General features: G+C 42.7%; 1 long non-coding RNA gene across 1 annotated transcript; it reads right to left on the reverse strand.

The window, feature by feature from the left end:
* Positions 1–1,292: 1,292 nt before the first annotated feature.
* On the reverse strand, positions 1,293–14,712 carry LOC121473285. Its single transcript, XR_005983133.1, has 3 exons — positions 14,586–14,712; positions 8,404–8,461; positions 1,293–1,502 (listed from the first exon to the last, which is right to left on the reverse strand). It is a non-coding gene; the product is annotated as an uncharacterized LOC121473285 (long non-coding RNA).
* Between the last annotated feature and the right edge of the window lie 1,712 nt (positions 14,713–16,424).

Raw genomic sequence — 16,424 nt, forward strand, 5'->3', positions numbered from 1 at the left:
CATATTACATGATCCAAATTCATTTGTATGTATTAGCCCATTTGAGCCTCTCAGCAATCTCGTGAATTGGGTTAGACCACATATTGTTTTAATCATTTTAACAGCTGAGAAAATGAGTCACAGATATTACATGGCTTTTCACAGTTACCTGTTTCTGTGAAAATGATTTGTTTCATGTCTCCCCTGTGCAAGGCACTGTGAGAGATGCAGTCGAAGACATGATCCTTGTCCTTCAGAAACCTATATTCTAAGAAAATTAAAATGTATCTTCCAAATAAACCACAGCACAAAGAGTGTATAATAAATCCAATCTTAAGTGCATTGGTCTATTAAGGCCCTGGGAGTTTGGTGGACAGAGGAGTCAGGGGTGGCCGAGGAGACTTGGTGGCATGCAAAAATTGCATGAAGCCTGTTTAGCCAGTGCCCCCTGGGCAAACATAACCCTAAATGGCAAATTCACCTCTCTGGATTACTGTCTTCTGCATTTTGGTTTGTTGATCCCTCCTTATCCTATTTGCTTCTTGATGTTTTAGGGGGAAAAATTTTTTTTTTGAATCTTTTCTTCAGATTGTTTTAGTTGTTTTCAGAAGGAAAGTTGGCCCAGATTAGCTGGCCTGCCACTACTACAAGCAGAAATCTGCTGTGGGTTCTGGCTAGAGATGAAGATGAGAACTTTCGAGCAGTGGAGGGACATGAGTGGAAAAATGAATCAGGAAGTGGGGGTATGGGGTAGTTTGAGGGAACAGTTGTAGGAGTCACTAGAGGGGTAAGAACGGAATTGAAAAAGGATTCTTTTTATTGGTTTCCTTCCCTTGCTCCAGTCAACATGAAGAACACAAGAATTTAGAGGGTTAATTCTCACTCGGTACTTCTAATCCTACTTAAACCCATGGGATTTCAAAAACAGGCAGCATTGTCCAACCTACTTAATTGCTTCCTTGTTGGGGAGCCGTCAATTCCCACTGCCAGCGCTGCCCAGAGGAATGGGAAGCCTCAGCCACAGAGAGATCCACCCCACTCCAGGAGCTGCGAGCATCGGCCCTGCTCTCCCAGAGCCACTGCCAGTGTCCGGGCAGTGGACGAGCACAGGGAAAGGAGGCCACACCGCCCCAGGGAAAAGAGTGTGGGCCTCCAGCTGCCCACCTTCCTTCTGAGGCTGTAGGTGCTGGAGCCTACACTCAGGGAGGGGCCCAGAGAACCTTCAAGAAGCCAGCCCTAAATTGCTTTCTTTTTTTTTTTTTATAAATTTATTTTTTATTGGTGTTCAATTTGCCAATATATAGAATAACACCCAGTGCTCATCCCATCAAGTGCCCTCCTTAGTGCTTTCTTAGGGGAGAGAAAGAAGCCACTACTTGTTCAAAATATTGTGGTTAGGTTTTCCTTCATTTGCAAATGAAACCCTCTTAACTGAGATCAGGAGATTTCAAATGCCAGGGCTGCACATCAGAGTGTCATCATCTCTCTCTCTCAGAGTGACATCTTTCTCTCAGGAGGAGGACCTGAGCGAAAAGAAAAAACAACAAATGTTTATTGAACTTTCTGTGAGCCCAGCACTGAGCTAGTTGGCTCTGTGGAAACCACCAAGGTAGCAGGTTTGCAGGCCCTCATACCTAACTGAGGGACATAATTAATATAAATGATACCTCATAGTCGAATATTAGAAAAGCCTTTAAGATAATCCAATAGTTTTTGACATTTTTTTTTTCTCCATGGTACCCACTCAACAAAACACTCAATGTATAAAGCATACGCTCTGCTTCTTTTAAAGAGAATTGGTACCTAGAAACCTACCTGATGGGCCTCTCTGTGTCTTTTATGAGGGATGGTGAAAATTTCTGACCTAGCCCTGCATTCAATTTGTGAGTTGAGGAAGCTGAGTCTCCCTGGCCGAATGGAAGCAGCTCATTCTCGGGGAGGCAATGGGCTTGCCATGGTGCCTGAGTGAAATCTGCAGCTCCAGGACCATCTTCAGGATTGTCCCCCTACAGATATCAGAGGGGTTGGGGAGGAGATGGTCACATGTTGAATGGCCTTGCTGCAGCAGGATCTGATATGGGAGCCCAAAGAAAGGGAAAATCCAAATAAGCATAAGGAGTAAAAGCAAGCTCCATGGAGGAGAACCTGAGAAAGTTTATGAAATACAGATAAAGTCAAAATGGATCAGTGGTTCTCATAGCTTCCCAATGGATATCTGGCAGTGTCTGGACACATTTTTAGATGTCATAGTTCAGAAGGAGTGGCGGCATCTAGTTAGTGGGGCCAGAGATGCTGCTAAAAGCTCTATGATACACAGAGCAGTCAGCACAACAAAGAAATATACATCCCCAAATGCCAACAGTGCTGAAGCTGAGAACCCCTGGAACGAATGGAGAGAAGGCTAGAGAGGGCCAGGCAAGTGGATGGTGTGAGCCAGTGCACAGAGACAGAATGAGCCCAAAGTGACTTGAAAACAGAGCCCATCCTCTTCTCTGTGTCTCCAGCACACATCAGTAGCTGCCAGATGAGTCATTAGTTGTTGGACAAATGAGTGCTTGCTGCCATCCTTGAATTCCACCCTGGCTCTTTGGCTCAGAAGTCCTCTGCTCAGAATAAACAACTCAGCTCGATTGATACTTTTTTTTTTCCTGCCTCACCTTTTTCCTTATCCTAAGCATTCAGAACAGGTTGCCTCTCACTCGCTTACTCATCCTCCTCAACTTACTTACATTCTTACATCCAGCCTGCTCTCAGCACTCATCCTACCAGCTGCCTGGTGTCATCTTGCAGGGTCTCAGGTGTGGGGGAGATGCCAGCCCTCCCCACCCCACAGCAGGCAGCTGCAGGTGCTGGAAAACTGGGCGTCCACGTGTATTCATCAACCCTCCGACCTCCCAGCTGTCCCACCTGCAAGCTTGCATGTTCCCTGGATGGACCCTCAGGCTCCAGGGGAGTTTTGCCCTCTTCTGGAAGACTCTCTCAAGTAACTGATAGGTGCCCTGTGAGCTCAGATCCATTACATATCTTTTTATATATATCCTGATGGGAGACATCTCCTTGAAGCCTAATTGTTTCCCAGACTTTAACACCATCCATCTTATTTATGCAAAGAGCCCCAGTGGAACTGCTCAGGGCAACAAATGTAGGCAGGGGCTAGACCAGGCAGCAGGGCACCTGGCTCAACAAACAACATGCCCAAAGAGACAACAAAGGACACGGTCTGTGGCCTGCCTCCATCCTACTGCTATCTTTTCTATCCTCGCTCTGGCCTGGGCTCTAGCTCCCTCCTTTTCTCAGACCCCACTGCTTGAGCTCATTCTCTCTCTCTCTCCCCCCGCCCTTCCACAATATTTGCTATCAGTCACTGACCCCTCCAAGGGACTGTAGATAGTCGCTTTTTATCTCTGGTTCTAGAAGAAAAAGAGCAAAGGTTTAGCCTCCGAAAAATTCATTTCAAGCTCTGAGAGTGGAATTTTGCCGAGTGCTCATGCTGGGGTGTGGGGGGACTCCTCCTTGGGATTCCTGAGATAACTGAGTGCTATCACCTCCTTCCAAGAAGCCCAGCTCTGCCTCTTTCAGATCAACTTATCCTTGTTCCTCAGATGAGCAATATCACATCCAAAGACTCACCAAGTAGCATGGTCAGGGTCTCATAACCAAGGCAGTGCCAAAAACAGCATTGATATCCAGACGTGTTCCACACCAAAGGCTGTGGCCATACGCTTCTAAGCAAGAAGATGAGAAGTGGCACCAAAGAGCAGAGAAGGAGGAAGGCAACCAATGGAAATCTGCTCCCATGCAGATGCCTGGCACTGCAGTGAACAGAAGTGGACGGAAGTGCCCTCATGCTAGAAGCATCCACAGCTAGACGGAAGGCCTGGCATTTCCTCCTCTAACAGATATCATAAACCCATATGCAGCAAACTGGGTGATGCAGGGCTGGGATGAGTCTGCACAGAGGTCATGTTCTGCCAAAATCACAGTACCTGATAAATAAGGCATCCCCTCTCCTCCCTGACAATTTTAAGCTAGAAAAGAGAAGCAGTGACCAGAGGAAGTGGTATGGCTTCTCAGTACTTACATCCAAGCAAAAAAGAATTACTCAAAACCATGAAAGTGACAAAATCCTTGGGGGATGGTGATTTCTCTCCTTCTATTGAAGCTGGATTTTAAGATACCACGGGTATACAGATATGCATAAAACACACTGGAAGACCACACACGAAAGTATTAATATTTTTCTTTGGATGCAGGGATGATATTATTTTATTATTTTACATTATTTTATAATTTTTCTCTTGGGACACTTCTAGATTTTCACTTTCTTTATAATCAACACTTATTACTTTTGTGATTCTATATGTAACAATACATAAGACCTTACATAGGTATGTTTCAAAGTTAGTATTAGTTTATCCAGAAAAATGGAAGGAAAGGCTTTAAAAGTGTAGGCTAAAATTCTCAGCATAAAAATATTCAGAGTCTGGAATGAACAAGATTTAGGAAAACAACCAAGGATTCCAAATGGTTGAGTCAAGTTATGCTTAGAAGAGGCAGAAAAGGAACATGCTAACTGGTGCCTGGAGAAGGGGGTATAATGTTAAGCAAGAACAGAAAGAAACATCAACACCTCTACTCACTCATCCTCTCCACCAGAGAAGATTATCCTCGAGTTGGAAAAGGCTAAGTAGACACATAGAAAGAATTCAAGCCTAACACAGTCTGTTCGAGAGGATTCTCAAATGCGAGTCACTGGATTGCCATGAGCTGATAAAGAGGACAGAGGGGGTTGGGGAGACGAGTGTGACTGGTGCTACTCAGGTGCCACTCCCAGGGTGGGAAGTATTATGGGGCAAGGTCTCGGGCCTGAAAGGCTGGCAGCAGGCCTCGGGGCAGCCAGAACTTGCAGGCCTCGCTGCTCCACTCACTGCTTTGTCCTTTCCCACATTTTCCTCGCTCTTGATCTTTGTCATCTCTGCTTGTCTCTTCACTTCCCTCTGCAGAGACATCTGCATGCAGCAGAGGAGATAGCCATCAACCAGTCCTGCCTTCCCCAAACCAGTGACCTCAGGAGAGGATTTCTCCCTCCCAGTGTCTGTAGACCAGATCCGGATCCTGGCCGTCCCGTCTGGGCTCATAGCTGAAACCAGTCACTGTGGCCCAGACCATCGGTTCCACAGTTAGCCAAGCCCAAGTCATGAGCCCGGGCCTGTGGCCAGGTATGCAGACTGCTATCCCCCCCGCCGACAAACAGCCCACAGCCATCCTCATAATAAAAGAGAGCCAAAAAGCTCCTACCCACTCCACCTGCGATTCCATCCAGGCTCAAACATTTTGTACTCAATTATTTAAAAAGAATTGTCATTAGATCCACCAACAATAAATATTGATAAATTATAAGAAATGGCACAATTTCCAAAAGGCGTCATATGTTTCCTTATGGGTTTTGAAAAATCCTCCGGAAAAAACCCAACATAGAGCCTGAGTCCCCCTGACACTTCCATGCAAAGCTCTTCTCCTTTTCCAGGGAAGCAAATTTGGATTAATGGTTGTCATTGTCTATTGTTCTTAAGTGAGATCCACCAAGGCCATTGTGTCCCTTCCAAGAAATCAGTTGCATATGTGCAGGGAAAGAGGAGAGCACGAAGCACCTGCAGACCTACCACTCAATGTCCCTTTTGTTTAGAAGCCATGCTGGCTTCATTTCTACAAATAAATTGATAGAAAACTTGTCTATCAGTGTTCCAAATAAAAGTAAAGGAAGGTTGTGTTCAGATGTCATCCTGAGCCCTTAATTCTTGCCCTAGGGACATAATAAAAGAATTCAAAACATTCTTAGCCCTGCCCCTGGAATACTTAGTCAAGGGACAATGCTGGCCTCAGGTCAGGGCCTGGCCAAGCCATCACCCTTTACCTCCCTGTGGAGTATGAGCTCTTTTTACACCTGAGAGCATCCTGATTGCTGGCACCCCCATGGAGGTGGGAAGGGACCAGGCAACAATCTCAGGGTTTTCACTCCCAGGGAGTAAAGGTAAGTGAAACTCCTTGACCAACCTCAGACTCTTGTGTTCTCAAAATTCCCATTCATTACAACCAAAGAATTACCAAAAAGGCTTGCCTGGGAGGGCAGCCCTGACTCTGGCTAACAGAATAATTCCAGAGCCTATAGATCTTTTCATTTCATTTGATTGCCTATAGAATCATAGAATGGTGTTTTGCTTGAGATCCATAATCCAGTCCCTCTTCACTAGAACACCACACTTGGGGAGAAAGCGTAGCTGGTATTGGACATAGGCTCAGGTAGTGCTCAGGGGTGCTGATTCTCATTTGCAAGAATTTCACATGACTACATGTCTTCCAGGAACCTTGTGGAAGGAAGACCGACCAGCAGAGTGGGCAGTAGACCATCTGGATGCCCTGCTCAGTACCTAACATCTACCAAGTCATTCATTTGTACCAGTGCTTGTTGGCCACCGGTAGGCTTGAGGGTGCTAGGCTTGGGGGATTATAAAGATAAAAGACCACCCAGTACTGAAAGTTCTTTCACAGATGGAATGATGGGCCGAACAAAAAAAAGTTAAATGTGAAGTCTTGCATTTCAGTTGCAAAAAATCCAAATCATACAATTACGTAGAAGTGGGGGAGGGGGCATCTTCATGCCCCTCTGCCCTCCTCCTTCCAGAGTCTTCCTCCAAGAAAAAGGAATAACTATCCTAATGGTGACATTTCAGAATGTAGAGGAAACAGCTGCAAAAGTGCTTATATCATCATAATATGCATCTAGAAATGATTATAACATAATTATATGGCATGATGAGGGCATGGGAAGATGGTATATGCATTGAGGTGACAAGGTTTGTTGGAAAAAGAACTAGATCCTCAAAAAACCAAGTAGCAGTACAAGCATATTATGTAGAGAAGTGGACAAAAAGAATGAAATAATCAGTACAGTGGATGGCTCTGAGGAAGAGGAAAAGAGATGAGGTGGGCTGGACAGGAAAGGATGCTACATTCTTGTAAAAAGCCTCGTTATCCTTAAAAACTGTGTGCATGTTTTAAAAATGATCAAATTTGTCAATTTTTTTACCTTGATAAAAAATTCAGACAAATTAAAAATATTTTTGAAATATCATTTAAAATAAATATTCATAGCATAGGAGCAGAATACTAGAACAACCCAAATGTTATCGAGAACAGAGGGCAGTACAGCATGGAAAATGAACGAACTACTGCTAATTCATCAACAAGGATAAATGTTAGAAGCAAAATATTAAGCAAAGAGAGTGATCAAATGTACATATGGCACGATGCCTTTTATGCAAACATCAAAACTGAAATGCTGTTTTAGGATACATACATAAGATGGTAAAATTAAAAGTGAAGGAATGGGGATGCCTGACTCTTGATTTTGGCTCAGGTCATGATATCAGGGTCGGGGGAGGGGATTGAGCCCTGTGTCAGGCTCTACAGTCAGTGGGGAGTCTGCTTGAGATTCTCTCTCCCTCTCTCTCTGCCCCTCCCCCCTCAAATAAATAAATATTTATTTATTAAAAAGTGAGGGAATGATTAATAGGGGATTCAATATGGTAGTTACCTCTGACGGGGGGGAGGAGGATGTAAGCAAGGAGCTTCTAAGTAACTTGCAATTTTTATCCCTAAAGTAGGTGGTGGTATCCCAGTGTTGTATGTGTGTGTGTGTATGTGTGTGTGTGTGTGTAACAATCATATACTTTTATAGTCTTTTGTATGTGTTTCGGCTCTTTATTGCTACTTAACAAGCTACCCCAAAATTAGTAGCTCAAAACAAAGATTTATTGTTTCATATGCTTCCAGCTGGGCTCAGCTGGGAATTTCTTCTCTTTGTGGTGTTGACTGGAGTTGTCTGTGGGGCTGCACTCAGCTGGAAACCTAACTGGGGCTGCAACAGCAACAGTGGATTCATTCACATGTCTGGCACCTCAACTGGAATGGCCTGAGAGGCTGGGGACTGATGAGGCCTCCCTCTGTCTACATGGCTTCTGTCCATTCTGTGGTCTAATTCAAGCCAGTTTATTATTATTTTTTAATGATTTATTTATTTATTCAAGAGACGAAGAAAGACTAAGCACAAACAGAGAGAAGGGCAGAGAGAGAGAGAGAATCCCAAGCAGACTCCCTCACTGAACATAGAGCTCAATGCGGACTCATGAGATCATGACCTGAGCCAAACCAGGAGTCAGACCCTCAACCGACTAAGTCCTGCCAGGAGCCCTAGCGCAAGCCCCTTTAAATGGCAGCTGGCTTCCAAGAAAGCAAAAGCAGAAGCTGAAAGGTGTCTTAAAGTCTAGGGTTGGAAGCCATGATGTGTCACTTCCACCACATTCTGTGGGTAAAAGCAAGTCATAAGACCAGCCCAGGGTCAAGGGAAAGAGGAATTGATCCTACCTCATCCTAGAAGGAGTGGTTCAATGGTGCAGGAATGGGGACAAGTGCTGGCAGGCATCTGTGAGGACAAGAGATCACAGCAGTAGTATATCAGAGGATCTCATGATTAGCAGGCTTTTGAAAAGTAAATTTAACAAGAAAGGCAGAAGACTTACGAACAGAACTATCAGACGAATTAACAGTTGATTTCATAAAAATGCCAATTCTCCAGAAGTCAATATATAAAATTCATGCAATTACATTTTGAATACAGTTATTTTTTAATTGAGTAATTAAAAATTAATTGGATAATAAAATTTGCAAGCCAAGAAGAGAGCCCTACCCAGAAACCAAATTATCTGGCTCTTTGATCTTGGACTTCTTGGCCCCTAGAACTGTGAGAAATAACTTTCTGTCATTCAAACTCCCCTGTCTATGGTATTTTATTATGGTAGCCCCAGCAAACTAAAACACAATGTATATGAGATAAGATCATAAAACCCCTTCTTTCTCCATCTGCCTCTGTGTGTGTGTGTGTGTGTGTGTGTCTCATGAATAAATTAATAAAATATTTTTAAAAAATCTTTAGAAAGCACCTTCTTAATCAAGATTAAGAACATAAAAGCTATAAAAGAAGAGTAGATATACTTGGCCATGAAAAATGACAAAGAAAAAAAAAATGACAAAGAAAACAAAAGTCCTTTGAACAGCAAAAATATCCCCCAAACAAACAAAAGTAGAGCCATAGCCCAAGGGAAAATATTTATAATGCAGGTGGTATAATGTTAATACTTAAAACAAACAAATAGAACATACAAGTGCAGTAAGAAAAAGACAATTGTTGCAAAGAAATGTGGACAAATCAAACTAGAAAAAAATCCAGAGTTGCAAATTCAGATATCTATAAACATGGTAAGATGCTCAAATTCACTGGCAGGCATGGAAATAAATGTTACACAGCAATAAAACATCACTTTATGCCCTTCTGATGGGCAAAAAAACAAACAAACAAACAAACAAAAAAAACGAAAAGCCGTAACTCCTGTTGGTGGCATGGTTGGAAACCACGTTGCTGGTGGAAATATAAAATATCACAATCATTTTAGACAGCCATCTCATGCTATCACTAAAATTCCAAACACTTATGACTTTTGACCTAGCAATGCCTATGCTGGGAATCCATCCTATAAAAATAAAATCACTAGTACATATGTGTGAGAGTATTTGTGGCTGCAGAACTTATAGTGAGGAGAAAAAAAAATGGAAACAAATGGAATCACCATGAATAGGGGAACAGCTGAATAAATTTGGGTACAACCTCACCATGAATATTATGCCACTATTTAACAGAATAAATTAGAAATAAAACAGGTGGCTTAAAGGGGTCCTAAGGAAGTATGGTTGGATAAAAAAGCAAGTAGAATCAGGAGGTCACAACTTGATTCATTTTAATAAATGAATCACCAAATATTGCTGTACATTTAAATATTTGTGCTCATATGCACATATATGTACAAGTATCTGTACCTGCACACCCGTGTCTGGTATTTGATAACCTGAAGAACTAAATGAGGAGTAAACTAAAAAGGAGAAACTGCACAAAGATGAGCATATAAATAATCGTATATTTTCAGCTATTAAATTTGTGTTTGCAGGAGGTTATGTGTAGAAGGATATTAAATTAAGAGTAGGGTTTTGGGTTTTTTTTTTTTTTTCCAAGGCAGTACAGCAGCTGCACTGCCTCTACTCAGGGAAATGCAGTGCCTGGTCCCCTGCAGCCTGGAACTTGGAATTGGAACAGAAGCAGCAGTTTGTGAAAGTCTCCACCCACTTCCATTAAAATTATGACAAGACTTGTCAAATCAAAACCACCATGAGATACCCCTTCACACCTGTTAGAATGGCTGTTGCTCAAAAGACAAGAAATATCCAGTCTTGGCGAGGATGCAGAGAAAAGGGAATCCCTGTGCACCATTGGGGGAATGTAGATTGGAACAGACACTATTAAAAACAGTATGGAGTTTTCTCAAGAAATTAAAAATAGGACTACCATATGATCCAGCAATCCCACTTCTGGGTATATATCCGAAGGAAAGAAAATTTCTGCTTTGAAGAGACACCTGCCCCCATGTTCATGACAGCATTTTTCCCAATAGCCCAGGAGTGCCAGGGTGGCTCAGTCAGTCAAGCAGCTGATTCTTGATTTTGGCTCAAGTCATGATCTCAGGGACATGGGATTGAGCCCCATGTTGGGCTCTGCGCTCAGCACAGAGTTTGCTTAAGATCCTCTCCCTCTGTCCCTCTCCCTATCCTCCTCTCTTTCTTGAGAACTTTCTAAAATACATAGATAAATAAAATAAATATATTCCCAATAGTCCAACACATAGCAACAACCAAAGTGTCCATCAACCGATGACTGGATAAAGAAAATGCAATTTATATATAACAGAAAATGTGAAATACAGATATAGATATAGTGGAATGTTATTCAGTCATAAAAAAGGAATTCTTGCCTTTTGTGACAACATGGGTGAAATTTGAGGGCCTTATGCTAAGTGAAACAAGTCAGAGAAAGAATGACAAGTACCATGTAATCTCATGTATATGTGGAAACTAAGAAAACCCAACTCTGAAACAGAAAGAAAATTGGTAGTTGCCAGCGGTGGGGGTGCCAGTGGAGTGAAGGTAGTCAAAGGGTTCAAGCCTGCAGTTATAAGACGAGTAAATTTCTAGGATGTAACGTGCAGCATGGTGACTATAGTTAACAATATACTCTACTGTATAGCTGAAAGTTGCTAGGAGAGTAGATTTGAAAAATTCTGAGCGCCAAAAAACAACCAACCAACCAAACAGAAATTGTAACTATATAAGGTGATGTGCTAACTAAGCTTATTGTGATAATCATTTCACAATTTATACGTCTATCAAATCTCCACGTTGTGCACTTTAAACATACATGGTACATCATATGTCAATTTTATCTTAAAGCTCGAAAACAAAAAAGAATTATAAGATCTGTCCTTCTGGGGACACAGTCTCGAGCAGACACCCCTCAGGCACCATTTGGCCTAGATCCCAGTGGCAGATGACCAGGTAGGGAGACCAAAATCAAAATCAGAGAAACCTTACCTCCTACTCACCCCCGACTCCCAGACCCTTAGAAAGCCCAGCTTAGCACTTACCGCAGTGCTCTCCCCCACTTCCTTGACATCCCATGGTGTGTGGCACCAGCATGGTATTGGGGCCAGACCATCCAGGGTCTACACTTCTCTCTGCCTCTCACCTGTATGCTTTGGATAGATCCCTTATCTTCTCTGAGCCTGTTTCTTTATCTATAAAATGGGAATGTCACTATTTCTCAGGGTTGCTGTGAAGATTAGATTAAATTATATATATGAGACTCAGAACAGAGTTGGCATCTGCCAAGGAATTGCTGATGCTCTAGTGACAGTTAATAATGTCATTATTTGGGGGACAGGCTCCGGGGACTGGCCATGATGGGAACCGGGGTGCCTAACTTTCCTCGTGATCAAAGCAACATAAAGGTTTTTCTAGCTTACAAGTGGCCTTTCCAAATAACCTGGATGCCCATCCAGTCCTGGTGGGAATGTGAACTTACATAGATGTTGAGAAAGTCATGAGGTGGAATATAGTAACTGGCTCAAGAAGAGGCCTGAAGCTCCTAATGGGGCAGAAGGCCTGGGGGCTGGGAAAGGCTCAGCCTGCCTAGGATTAAGGGAAACCAGTCCATCTGGTCCTCCCACTCCTGGAATCTGTCCTAAAGGCTTGTGAACTAACATGTTCATTTCAGATTCATTTATAATAACTTAAAAGTGGAAACACCTTGCATATCCAAAAAATAGGTCCATTGTTAAGTAAAAGAGGCATAGACTTTTGACAGGATGTTATGCTGCCGTTTAAGAGAATGCTCACAGAATTTTCATGTCATAGGAAAATTCTACTGGCATAGGGTTAAGTGTAAAAGCAGGGTAGACGTGGGTAGATGCTATTTGATCTCATGGATAAAGAACGGATGTAAAAGGAAAGGGACTGGGTGGGAATATGCCAATGTCAACAATGGGTAGTAAATCTATGGATGGTCTCCTGCACTCTCTTTATCATTTTCTGTATAAATTGAAATTTCTACAATAGGCATGCAGCGTAATGATGGCTGGGGAGGAACAGCTAAAAAGTCCAACTAAAAACTAAAGTTGCTGAGATATTTGACTGAGCAACAGCTACACAGTTGTCATTGGAGGTCCCATCTCTCAACAAGCCCCATTACCCTCTGATCTTGGAGCTTCAGTCTTTTCCACTGCATTTTGAGGGGTGGAAAGATGGGTCCCTTCTGCCAAGCTGCTCAAATACCATAACCTCTAACATCCCAGAGCAGAGGAGATCCTGGGCTCAGGACAGTAGGGGACACAAGCTGAGACCAAAGACCTTCAGAGCCTCTGGAACCCACTGCTCTGATTGGGGAAAGCCTCTGGGAAAGGGCAGTGCTTGTAGGGAAATTGGAAAACTTGGTAAAGAGAGAGTGAATAGCATCCTCCTCCTGCTTTTTAAAGTTTGATGTAGGGTGCCAGTGAGTTCAAACTTTGTGGTTAATAAACTAGAGATGCAAGTAGAGATGTTTTCCAAATGGGAGAGGGAATGAGGGCATGATGAGAAGGGGTCGCTGAGCTGAGTAGAATCTGCAACACAGAAATGGTGACATTGGCCCTAAACACGCTCCACCGACCCTTCTGTTTTCTCCCCTCCTTTGACACTTCCTCCACCCCTTCTCCCACTGTTTAAGCCACCTAGAGTCCCACCCCCACCCCCAGAAGGGACAAGCCAATGAGGAGAAGTGCAGGTTTCCTTCCCAAGGTTGGAAGCGGAAACAGGGCTCAGCCTGGTGAGAGGTAGCACAGTTGGTGGTTTTTCAGACCGGATTCCATGGGAGGATTTGGTCTCCATTGCCCTTCTAAGCTCTCCTGGGAGGTGAGGGCAGCACTCACAGCAGAGAGAGGTTCCCTGGGTCTTTTCTGTTCCCACCCTCAGCTCTAGGGTGGACCTGGAGGAAAGGTTCACAGGGAAGGTGATGATGCCTTTGGCCTCTGGCATGGAACTCACTAGTGTCTACTTTCTCCTGCCCCCAAATTGTTCCAGTCTTGGCTCCCATTCCCATGATCTCTGGCTAGAGTTGATAAGGTAGAGAGGCCCCTCCCTGGAGATTCAGGGCACCAGAAGGGTCCTTCAGGCACATCTAATCCATGGCCATAGTTTGATAGAGGAGAAAAGAGAAATTACTTTATGGAGCCTTTCCAATAGCCCCAAAGCTTCTAAGTCACAGAGGACCAAAGCTGTGACAAAGGCTGATGCCAATCCATGAGACTCAGGTCCTTCCTAATGACCCCCAACATCTAATCCCCACCTCAATGCTCACAGAAAGGAGGAGGGAAGACTAAAGAGGACCCAGTTGTGCCCATGGCCTCTGACTTGCCTCTGTGGTCTGGCACCTCCCTCACCTTCCACCCCCAAAAGTGCCCTGCGTGACTGAATGACTTCATACAAATTGCATTTATTTGCTCATTTCTAATCACATCCTAGGATCTCATGCCTTCTTGATGGTAAATAAAAGGGAACAGAAGATGCCTCCTAATGACCTGGAAAATCAAGTTCATACCTTTCCCAAATCAGAATCAATTTGTTCTAAATCTAGTCAAGTCAGAGCCAAGCATGAGCAGAAGGTCCACCCACTTGGCCATTTCCTCCAGCCTCTGAAGGCATAGTGAGTCACCCTCAGAGCCTGGCTTAACCCAAGATGAGTCAGTATCTCCTGTTTGCATACATGGTCATTACTTTCTCTTCAGAAAAAAAAGGTGGGGAGCTTGTCTACAGGTAGACAAGCATTGACAAAAATTATTCTTCAAAAATATCACCAGTCTTACATAGTGTCTAAAACCCCACTGTTTCAGACACTCCTCAGAGCAATGACCCTTCCTAGAATATTTGATGAAGACAGATTAGCATTTTATTAAGTGACAGTCAGTATATTTCAAGGATGAAGAATCCAGTTTCTGGACCAAGTTCCACTTCGTATGGATGAGTAAGCTGGTACTGTACCAACTTTCCTGAAGATAACAACTATCAGCTCCAGAACAACAACAACAAAACAAAACAAAAAATGAAAAACAACAACAAAAAAAAAAAACACTTACCTGGAGGCTGAGGGTTTTAGAAAGTGTACAAAAGCTACAGATTCGGTCAGCCCTGTGGCCCAGCGGTTTAGCACTGCCCTCAGGTAGGGGTGTGATCCTGGAGACCCGGGATCGAGCCCCATGTTGGGCTCCCTGCATGGAGCCAGCTTCTCTCTCTCTCTCTCTCTCTCTCTCTCTCTCTCTCTCCCCCCCCCCGTCTGTCATGAATAAATAAATAAAATCTTTTTTTTTTAAAGCTACAGATTCTAAAGGAAAGATGATACTTGGAAGAAGGGAATAGTATGAGTTGAGTATCCTGTTTTTATGACTTTCAGCCTGGAGTTTTTATGACTTTCAGGCCAATGTCCTGAGGAGCAACTAAAACTGATGCAGACTACAGTCTTTCTGGCCCGAAGAACCAGAACCAGGGGTGACCACAACTGCTGGAAAGTAAGGTGGAATCTGGGAAGGGAGAGGGACAGAGAGAAAACATCTCAACTTTCATGTGTAAATTCTCCTTAGATTTCTGCCCCAATCACCTGTACACAGGACAGACTTCAGGCAGCCCAGCTAAGGATAAGACAGCTGAGCTGAGATTTGAGATGTCACCCTAAAAACAAAGTTTGCACTTTGAGCCCAAATCAAGTTAATTATTTGCTAAAGCAAAAGTTCAAATCTTTTGGAAGGAATACAACAAATCCAGACTCCACAACATAATGATTACACTGTCTGGAATACAATCCAAAATCTCTTGACATATGAACAAAATGTGACCCACGTCAGGGAAGAAAGGCGTTCAATGAACACCAAGCTCAAGACAATGCAGATGTTGAAATGAGCAAATAATTATTTTAAAGCAGCAATTTTGCCTATGTTAAATGATGTAAGGAACACAATGAGATAATGATGAAATGATAGTGTTAGTAAATAAATAAAAACTACCATAAAAAAGAATCAAATGGAAATTTTATAACTGGAAAATGCAATATCTAAAATTTTAAGAAATTAATTGGATGGGCTTAACAGAATGGAGAAAACAGAGGAAAGAGTCAGTGAATCGAAAGAGAGATCAACACAAAACATCCAACCTGAAGCATACAGAGGAAAATGATAGAACCCGTAGGAGAATATCAAAAGGTCTAACACATACACAATTGGAGTCCTAGAAGGAAAAAAGAGATGCATTAGAAAAAAAATATTGAAGACATAATGACCCCCCAAAATCCCCAAACTTGGGAAAAGAAATAAATTTACATGCCTAAGAATCTCAGCAAGCCTCAAGCAGGTTAAATAAAAGAAAACCATGCTTGGGCACATTAAATCAAACTTCTGAAAACCAGAGAGAGAGGGACCATCTTGCAACAGTGATTCAAATAATTGGTTTCTCCTGTCAGAAATGATGGAGGCCAGAAAACAGTATGTCAAACATCTTCCAGGGCTGATAGTTGGCAGAAAAACCTAGCCTAGAATTCTACATCCAGAAAAAAAAAATTTATCAAGTATGAAAGCAAAATAAAGATCTTTCAGATAAGAGAAAACTAAAAAAATTTGTCACTAGAAGACCTACACTAAAGAAATGCTATAGGAAATTCTTCAGGCTGAAAAGAAATGAGACAAAATGAAGATATGAATCTTTAGGAAGGAATGAAGGGCATCCAAAGTATAAATATCTGGTAAATATAAAAGGCTGTTTTTTCCATCTTAATTTCTTTCAAACATATAGGATTATTTGAAATGAAAATCATAATACTGTCTTGTATTTATAACATCTGTACATGTCAGATGTTGTATAAAGGAAATGTTATATGTCAGATCTATATCCCACTGGGGGTGATAAGTGGACCTATATGGCTGCAAGGG

The sequence above is a fragment of the Vulpes lagopus genome, chromosome 1, assembly GCF_018345385.1.
Source record: "Vulpes lagopus strain Blue_001 chromosome 1, ASM1834538v1, whole genome shotgun sequence".
In the NCBI taxonomy this organism is placed as follows: domain Eukaryota; kingdom Metazoa; phylum Chordata; class Mammalia; order Carnivora; family Canidae; genus Vulpes; species Vulpes lagopus.